The sequence below is a fragment of the Gossypium raimondii genome, chromosome 2 (genome assembly GCF_025698545.1).
Source record: "Gossypium raimondii isolate GPD5lz chromosome 2, ASM2569854v1, whole genome shotgun sequence".
Taxonomy (NCBI): Eukaryota; Viridiplantae; Streptophyta; class Magnoliopsida; order Malvales; family Malvaceae; genus Gossypium; species Gossypium raimondii.
The window spans coordinates 42865451-42874244 of record NC_068566.1 but is presented as its reverse complement, the minus strand read 5'-3'; positions in this window follow the sequence as shown (position 1 = coordinate 42874244).

Sequence of the window (8794 nt, the reverse complement as noted above, 5' to 3'; positions counted from 1 at the left end):
ATACAGAGAAGTCCAAAGGCTTTATATACAGAGAAAATTATGGAAAAAATAACATAAAGTAGATTTTTGGTCAAATTTTAAAATAAGACATTGTAATATGTACTTTTTAATGCTTTAGTCCTTCTACTATAATTTGATCGTCTTTTATTTTACGAAATTTGTTGTTTTCAATAAATTCTGTCAAATCATATATATTACCATGTTTAACCTCCAAAGTTGATGTGCACAGCTTATTTAATCAATATGTTTAACAATTTTAAATAAATAAAATTTAAAATCTTTTAATTGTATTTCAATTTTTTAATTTTAACATAAACTTTTTATGTTTTTACAATTTTTACACGTCTATAAATTCTTTTAATTTTTTAGTATTAAATTTAAAATAAATTTTATTTAATTAATACATAAAATCAACTCGTGCAAACGAGAAAGAAACTAATAATTTGATATGCCTTACATTTTAAAAACATATGGTGATATCGCATATATATACAACTTGACATTCTATACACAATTTGATAATTATATATTTTAAAAGATTTTTAAAAGTGGAATTTTTTTGGCATATATAACTTTTCATGTGAAATTATTTGATGGAATTAATAAAAAAATTGGTTTAGGGAAATGGAAATATATGTATAAAATCATCCAATAAGGACTAAATCAACTAAGAGCACATAGTGCAGGGACCTTTTCTGAATTTGACCTAAACTTTTTGACAATTCAGTAAACGTTTGCGAGTCAAAAAGAGAGCTTCGTTTCGTCTTAACTACGAGGAAAGAGGAAGGAAAACGCGCGAGAAAACGAAGGACGCGTTTGATTGACGGCTGAGATTATAGCCGCCTCTAATCTACGGTCAAGATTTGAAAACGTTATGTCAACGGTCTATTTTGTAGCTTGATGATTAAAATTAAAATAATTAGCTTTTTTTTATAATTATCATTTATCATATTATTAATAATATAATATTTTCATGAATAACACGTTTGTTTTAAAAAATGCCCAAATCCCACTTAAATGGATAATATATATTGTTTTTGCTATTTAAATAATGGTTTTATAATATATCAAATAATTATTTATATATTTTAATATTATTATTTAAAATCATACAATAATGCAAAATATTATTGTACGATGATTTTTTTATTTGCATGAAAAGTTTATTCGTCCTAAAATTAATTGGTATCTCTTTATGAATAGATTTTTTTTCTATATTTTTAGTAGTTTTGAAAATGTCAATGTCTTGAATTTGTGGGAAAAAGGAAAACATATATAAGTATATAAAATATGATATATTAATATTAAATATTGATGTTAGTTCAAACGTTATGATTTTGAGGTTTGTTGGAAAACCAGTTCCAACGTGTTTCAATGTAATGACGTAAAAAAAGAAAAAGAAAAAGAAAAACCTCATAGGTTCGGACAGTTTACTCCGTCCAACAATTTAGTTACAGATAAAATATTTAGGGTTGTTGAGATAGTTGATTCGGTTAACAAATTAATCGAAATAAAAAAAATGTTTTAGCCGTTAATCAAATTGAATATTTTTTTCAAAGTCTTTTAACCAGTTAAAAAATTTCGATTAATTTGGACAGCTAATCGAATTAACCAAAAGTTTTATATATATATATTTTTTAGTTGTTCAAATAAGTTTGAAACATGAAAAAAATTATCATTGCAATGTTATTTTTCCTTGTTTTTGATTAAAAAAGAAAGCAAAAATAAGAAGAAAAAAAACAACACTAATTTAAAATCATCGTAACAAACACTACATTGAAAACAAGAAAATTTGAGGCTTGAGTGATGAAATGAAACCAGAAAAAATCAAAGAAGTCAAGAAGAATAGAAGATGGTTTGGTGTCAAGCAGCACCCACCTAGACTTTGTTTTAAGTTTGATGATGGGAAGGGAAAAGAATTAGGGCTCTTTTAAAAAAAAATGTAAATCTATTATGATTTTAAGCCCATTATAATAATTTGTATAAATCCAATTAGTTTTAAGTCCATTCATTATTTTTTATATTTTGGGCTTCCATAATATATTAGATCTATTTGATACATTGAGCCTATAATAATTTATTATTAATAATTTTCGTTAACCGCTTAATTTGTTTAATTATTTGGTTTCGAACCAAATAAACCGTTATTTGAATTTTCAAAATCCTTAACCGATCCCCAATTGAATTAGATTCGGTAGCCAACCTATTAATCGAAATAATTCAATTCGGTTGGTTAATTTGGTTAAAACCAAATTATGCACGCCCCTAGTTTCGATTGAAATTGTAAAATTGAAATAGTAAAAGCTATGATGTTTTGGGTTCAAATGGCAAAATACGTATGTGTATTTTTCTAGATTTTATAAAAATTCAAAAATAATGAATTTTTGGTAATTTCACAACTGAGATGAGACTTGGTTGATGATAAATACTAACCCAATCATACAAACTCTTAAATAATAGTATATAATTAATTATTGGCTTAACTCACGAATTGGTATCTAAACTCTACTCTTTTTTCCATTTTGGTATTTTTTTTTGTCATAAGTGGTACTTAACTACTTTTTTCCTAAGATGGGACCTCCATTAGTCAAGTTGTTAAATCTTTTTTTTTAAAAAGCTTAACCCATATTATTTTTTCTTTTATATTATTTCTCTCTTTATTTTTTTTCCTATTTTCCCCTCTCTTTTTTTATAATGTATGGCAATACCAACGATGCTCGAAATTCATCATTCTATGATTGAAATGTTGGCATTTAACTTTGTTTTTGAATTTCATCGGCTGCTTGCTCCACCTGACGAGATCGAAAAAGTTATTTCATCGATTAGAACCAGTGTTTTCAGAATCATATCGAAACGGTCTGTCGAATCGAGAACCAGTTGGGATACCAGTTCGAAATAGGGCTTAAATCAATTGACTCACAAATCGATATAGGTTGGTTGAACCATGCTAAAAAATTGATCTGGTTTTCTCTATCTTTAATTTTTAATGTTCTATTTTTTTATGAATTTTTAATAATTTATTTGATCGAACGAGAAGAATTGATCAAATTGAGAACCAATCACTTGATTAGTTCGACCATCAGTCCGATGAATAAAAAAATAAAGATATGCTATATGAAAATTTTTAATTGGTTATATTATTTAAGTAATAGATTTAAACAATTTAACTAATGATTGAGCTCACAGAGGTATGGGAAAGAAAAGTAGTTTAGGTACCAATTGTAACAAAAAAAATGTTTACGTACCAAAATGGGGAAAATGCATAGTTTAGGTACCAATTTATGTTTTAAGCTTATTTTTTAAATAAACTTAATGGTTTGACTAACGGAGGTATCAATTTGGGGAAAAAAGTAGTTTAGGTACCACTTGCGACAAAAAAAAAGTTTAGGTATCAAAATGGGGAAAAAGTTTAATTTAAGTACCAATATGTAAGTTAAGCCATAATTATTTGGAGCACGCGATAAAAAGTTTAACTCCATAAGTGAGTTGAGATTTTGTCATGTATAGTTTTAAAATAAATAAATAAAACATATGATAAAATCTCAACATCGCTTATGGAATAAAAACTTTTCCCTAACCATTTATCAAATAATGACTCGTAGTATGTATATATATACACAAAGAGAGGGAGAGAGATTATTTGAACTTATTTGGTCTATTGAACCGAGGGCCTTCTATCATTTTTTCCTTTGTATAATGCTACTCATACAAATGAGTGTTTCTTTCTCTCCCCCCCCCCCTCTTTCTCTATATATTACGTAATAAAAGTAAGGATCTTTTAGTCATTTCCCAATTGAATTAGTGTCTGATTAACTTGTAACACAAATTCAGTAAAAAGCTAAAATAGAGTATATACTAGACTATATATTATTTTCCTTTTATCTATGGTCAAATTCTACTATTAATCCTTGGACTATGCACAAATTTTAGATGTAGTCCCTATAATTCAATTTGGTTACTTTAGTACCTATACTTTTATGAATTGGTCAATTTTAGTCTATATAATTTTTGAATTTTGAAATTTTAGTCCTAACCCAAACAATAGTAGTTAAATTTGTTTGGTTAAATTATGCAAGTAGTCATGTATTGTGTACAAAGTTATACATTTAGTCCATATTCTTTAATTTGACTATTCTTAGTCCTCATACTTTTTATTTTAAAATTTTAGACGTGATGCAAATGACAATTATTAAATTCACAAATTGGCTCTTTTGTGAGTAATAGGTGAAAATAACAAGATGACATAATTTTACACATGTGATAACATGTTTGTTGCATAAGTTTTAAAAATAGTATAACTTAATAAATTTAATAGCTATTGTTTTGACTATTTTGTCGGACTGAAATTTCAAAATTCAAAAATACAATAACTAAAAATGACTAAATTAAAGCATATGAAATAGACCTACAACTTATGCATATATTGACTAATAGCAAAATTTAACCTTTACCTTTCTAATGAGCCCAAAAAGCAAAAACATGGTGAGGAAAAATTAAGGATTACAACAAGTAGGATATTTGTAAGATTTGTGATATTTGAATTTGAATTTATGTTGGAAACTTTGACCGTTGTGTCCCATTTCATGTTTGAACAGCGATTAGAACAAGCTAATGGAGCAACCAAAGATTTTGTGTTGGCATATTTGAACTTTAAATGTCTTGTGTTTTGATCTTGTTATGTAGCAAATAGATAAGCATTTTGTGCATAATCAACATTATCTACTTGTGTAACTTGGAGAAAGAAGCAGAGAGATTTGAAGTGTTGGATATGCTTATCATTATCCTTTTCTTTATCTTTTAAGTGTATCTGAAGCTGACGAGAGACTTGCATATGAAGGAATTTATGAGATAATTATTGGGGATAACTCAAGTGATAAAATCACGCTTTTAACTGAGAGTTTTAAGCTTATCAAAATACCACTAGAGAGACTATTGTATCAACCTATAAGTAGGTAGCATGTTGTGTTCTTGGTAAAAAAAATTTAGAGTGTCTTTTTCAATTGCTTTGTTAAATATTATTGGTTGTGAGTTTGACACTCCCTTTAAGTTTTCGTTAGAGAGTTTACATTGATTGTAAATGAGGTATTTGGAAGTCTCATTTGCAATCATTTGGGTTTGACTTTAGGGGTGTAATTATTTATTGTGAGAGGGTAGATTGGACCTAAGCTAATAGTTGTATCGTGTTAATTGTTTAGTAAAATTATTCTTTGAGCGAGTCTCCACAAAGTAGGTTTTTTTTATCTGAATTGCATTAAAAAATATTGTGTGTTATTTCTCTCCTTAGTTTTCTTCTTGTTTTACCTTTTATTAAGTATTTTGTCTCAACATATGTTCGAACAATAGTTGGTTGAAACAAGTGCAAAGTGAGGGCTTTTTCAATTGGTATTAGAGAAGGCTTCAGACATACGTGAATGTGACATTGTGTTCGGTTTGCAACCATAGAATCCATTGATAAAATTAAGGATAAGTTGATGAATTATAACAAATCCATGAAAAAGTTTTCTAGAAAGGGAATGAATCCAGATGCTGGAAAGAGCATCAACTATATCAAGAAGATCCATATGAAATATGATAATTATCATCCCAAGAAAAAGTAAATTCAATACTACAAATGTAAGGGATTTGGTCACATTCAATTTGAATGTGTTAACACCATTAAGAAGAAGCAAAAGTCACTTGTTGGGAGTGATGAAGAGTTTTGTGATTTTTCTAATTCAGATGAATATTTGATCAATTATACTACTTTTACTGCCACTACTCCAATTCATGTTCCAATAGATTGTGAAACAGACAAGGATTTAGATCATGATGTTGAGCCATATGATTCAATTAAAGATGTTTACTATTAGATGATAAAGAAGATAAAAATGGTGTGCCAAATAAATGACTCACTGGGAGAAGAAATCATCAATCTTAAAAGGGAGAATGTAACGCTCGAAAAGGTGGTCCAAGAATCAGATGTTGCTAAAAAAACATCATTCTTAAATGGAACAAGGAAACTACAACATAAGCAAATTTGGGTGAGAAAAGATCAAACAAATTTGAGTTATAAAGATCAATAAGTTATTGATGTTCAAGTGAAGTATAATGTTTCAACTTATAGAGATCATATTGGATATTTATTGAATATTGAACAAACTTCATTTAGATTTCGTGGAAAAGATTTCCACGAGCTACAACCCCTATTGTTAATGATGTAGCATTTAATCTCATCTCTTCTAAACATAAAGCAATCTGATTGGGGATGAATAGAGTAAATGAGAGTAATGATGCTAATTTGGTGATATTGTCTATTTTGATTTATAATTATGGTTGGTTTAATTGTGCTTGTGAAAGGATTTTCGATATGGTGGGTGAATTTGTTTTGGCGAGTTGTTTTATTTGGTTTCTAATAGGATTCAATGGTGAATGGAAGTACATGCTAAGGGGAATATTAGTCAGATCATGAAGAAAACGCTTATGTACCAAATCCAATTATAATAGAAAGTGAAATAGAGCGAAATGTAACAAACAGGCAGGCTTTAGTTGAAAAAATTGACTCAATAAATGGAGATCTCTTAATGAGGGAGAGCTCCTTTGGCATTTTCCAACAAGAGGGAGGAGAAGTAGCAGTAAATGTTCAAAATAAGGATGAATAATGTTGATGACTGCTACATTATGTTTTGCCAAAGGAGGAGACTAGGTGCAACAAATGGAAGCATATGGTCAAGAGTTTTACTTTGATTTGATGAGAGTATTTGCCGATTTGATGGTGTTGATTTATGATGGTTATGGTATTTGTTTTGATTTAGCTTAATTTTCATGCTCTATATGTCTTGAATTTATGTTTGAGGACTTTGGTGCATGTTTGGTTGACTATGTGATGAACAAACTTATTGACATGTGAAGTGATTGTTCTAGCTTGGTTCTAACATATTCTATTTCTCTTGGAATTTGACTTGTTTGGATTGTGTGTTAATCACTTTGTCCAGGGTTTTGTCAAAATGCCAAAGGGAGAGATTATTGGAAACTTTGATTGCCCTATCCTATTTCATGTTTAAACAACAATTAGAATAAGCTAGTTTGGAGTAGTCAGATTTTGTGTTGGCATATTTGACCTTTAAATGTCTTGTATTCTGATCTTGTTATGTAATAAATGAAGAAGCATTTCGTTCATAATCAGCATTATCTACTCGTATAACTTAGAGAAAGAAGTAGAGAGATTTGGAGTGTTGAATATGCGTATCGTTATCTTTATCTTTTAAGTGTATCTAAAGCTGATGAGAGACATGAATATGAAGGAATTTATGAGATAATTATTGGGGATAATTCAAGTGATAAAATCCCACTTTTAACTGAGAGTTTTAAGCTTATCAAAATACTATTAGAAAGACTCTTGTATCAGCCTATAAATAGGTAACATGTGCTCTTAATAGACAGTTTTAGAGTGTCTTTTTCAATTGCTTTGTTGAATATTATTCATTGTGTAGTTCGATGCTCTTTTTAAGCTTTCTTTGGAGAGTAGTTTATATTGATTGTGAGGTATTTGGGAGAATGATTTGTAACAAATTGAGTTCGATTTTGGGGTTGGAATTATCCATGTGTAAGAGTATAGATTGGGCTTAAGCGCCAATAATAAAATTATTCTTTGAGTAAGGTTCCGCAAGGTAAAAACACGTATATAAATTTGAATTCATTTATTAGTATTTTTATCCAAATCAAATAGCATTATAGTTTGATATTCCAATATGGGGCGCTTACGATGGGCTGTTGAAAGCATGGCAATTAGGGGCCGCACGGATTGTGCTTGAACTCATGCCTGGAGCCGCTGTCCATAATGCACTGGCAAGAGAGATCCAGAGCTTGCTGCGACGAGAGTGGACGATGAAAGTCAGCCATGTCTGTCGGGAAGGAAATTGAGTAGCTGCTACTGCTTCCGGTCGGCAATTGGGATTAGTTCTACTCCAACAACCGCCAGATAAAGTTGCAAGCCACTCCACGATGATGTACAGGGCATAGGCCAAGTTCGTCCAGTTGCCGTGTGATTTTCTATAAAAAAATATAAAAATTAAAGTAATAATTTTAAGAAATAAAACATATAATGTATTTGGATATTAGAAATTGAACCATTTTTCAGAATAATAAAGAGAATTTGAATAACAATTTCAACTAACTAATTTGGTATCAGCAAAAGAAAAACAATATCCAATATCCAATATATATATATATATATATATATCTATATCCTCTTTAAATACTAATAAAATACATTATTGAAATCCTAAAAAAAATCCATTAACATCAAATATGGAAATGAATGTCCATTTAATTTCATTGGACCTAAATAAAATAAAACCCACACTAAAATACCATTTAACTAGTCGTTAACATCTAACAACAACTCACCCAAATCCATCATCAAACTCAAGGGTGAAGTCATAAAATTTTCTGGAAGGACTGGAATTAAATTATACTTTTTTATAATTTTTAAAAGAATAAATTAATTTTTATCATTTTGAGATCAAAGTATAATTTTACCATTATTAATTTAAGATTTTATAAATTAGAAAAGGATCTATATAAAAATTCCAATTTAAGAGGGCTGAAGTTTGCCAGGATCTTGATTTCACCCTTATCAAACCCCAATATTAAATTTAAGATAAATTAAAAATTAGACTTTTCAACTTAGATTAAACTCATTTATCTAATTAAAAAAGAGTGTTTGATTCTCATTGGTTTATATAAATTTTATACGTAAATAATCTTATTCGTATGAATTCTATGAAATTAAATAAATTTAAATAGAAGAGAGAAC